The sequence below is a fragment of the Galeopterus variegatus genome, unplaced genomic scaffold (assembly GCF_000696425.1).
Source record: "Galeopterus variegatus unplaced genomic scaffold, G_variegatus-3.0.2 Scaffold770, whole genome shotgun sequence".
NCBI classification, from domain to species: Eukaryota; Metazoa; Chordata; class Mammalia; order Dermoptera; family Cynocephalidae; genus Galeopterus; species Galeopterus variegatus.
In genome coordinates this window covers 112,536-113,872 of record NW_007726881.1, presented here as the reverse complement: position 1 = coordinate 113,872, position 1,337 = coordinate 112,536, and the positions used below count along the sequence as shown (strand labels likewise).

Sequence of the window (1,337 nt, the reverse complement as noted above, 5' to 3'; positions counted from 1 at the left end):
TCTTCCCAAGTTCCTCAGCTGCTAGCCTGTATCCACACATATGCTGATAAATCCTCTTGAGGAGCTAAGACTCTGGAGTCTAGCATCCATAATTTTGGTTATGATTCTGCTAATTCCTAACTCCTTTTTTGGCCAAATCTCTAGCCTCTTCAAGCATCTGTTTTCTTATCTATATTATGTGGGTAGCAATAGTATCTAGTTTGCTGGGTTTTTTAGCAGGGATTAGATAAGTCATATAAAGTACTTAGCATAGTACCTGACATAAATTAAGAGCTCAGTAAATGGTAGTTGCTATTATAATTTTGATTAAAATTATGATTATACTTATTAGCACCATCTGCCTATCCACATCTGGTAGAGAGATTGATTCAGTGTATACAAAACCTCCATTACTGATCCGAACAGTGAAGAGTTAGTTAGAGAAACCTTGCTGTTTACAATCTTGCTCTAAGAAGCCTGGGTCTGTTTTCAGGCCCTAGTGTGTAAAGTCTGATAAACGTAGGTTAGTAAATGCTTGTTTTATGAATGAAATTATCCATTCTGATGCTGATTTCTTTTCATATTGTGGCTGTTGTCAAAGGTATAAAGAGATTAAGGTTGAATATGGACTAATCCCAAGATACATACTTGGAGCATATTGTTGTTTGTCTTGGTTTTAAAAGCGATCCCTGGTGTAGGATTGTTTCCTGTTATTTCTTCACTTTCTGTCTCATTCAGTGTCAAACTAAACTCTAATCAATTGCATCTTCTGTTACTCGAGGTACCAGATATCAGTACTTCCAAATTTCATATATGCTGCAGTATCTTTAGACTCTTTTTTTCCAAGTACACAAAGTTTTATACTCTATAGCAAAACATATACCTAGACAATTCTGCAATGGATCCCTCATCTGGAATAGTAAACTATGAGAGAACCCTCCCCCTCAAAAAACTAAATTTAATTTACATCTGTTATTTCCACTTTAGGAAGTAAACATATACTGTAACATTGGCTTTGAATAAGTCAACTGTGAATTGATTTTGAATCTCCACTTATCTCTGAAGCAAATGCATTTAGGTTTATAATTATGGTGCTCTGGTTTTTTTTCCTCTCTCTCTCTTTTTTTTTTTTTTTTGCCATTTCACAGTAGCCATTAAAATGATTATAACAAATTTTGAGATATTAACAAATTAAATGTGGAAATTGCCATTTGCTGTGGTCTGAATGTTTGTGTCCCCCAAAATGTATATGTTGAAGCTTAATTTCCAATGTGATGGAATTAAGAGGTGGGGCCATTGATTAGGCCATGAGAATAGAGCCCTCATGAATAGGATTAATGTTGTTATGAAAGAGGCCT

At 34.9% G+C, this 1,337-nt stretch overlaps 1 protein-coding gene across 1 annotated transcript in view; it reads left to right on the top strand.

Annotated features, from left to right (window-relative positions):
• Positions 1-1,337, top strand: part of LOC103590118 (thrombospondin type-1 domain-containing protein 7B-like) — a 419,640-nt gene that overhangs the window by 385,226 nt on the left and 33,077 nt on the right. The window lies entirely within an intron of this gene.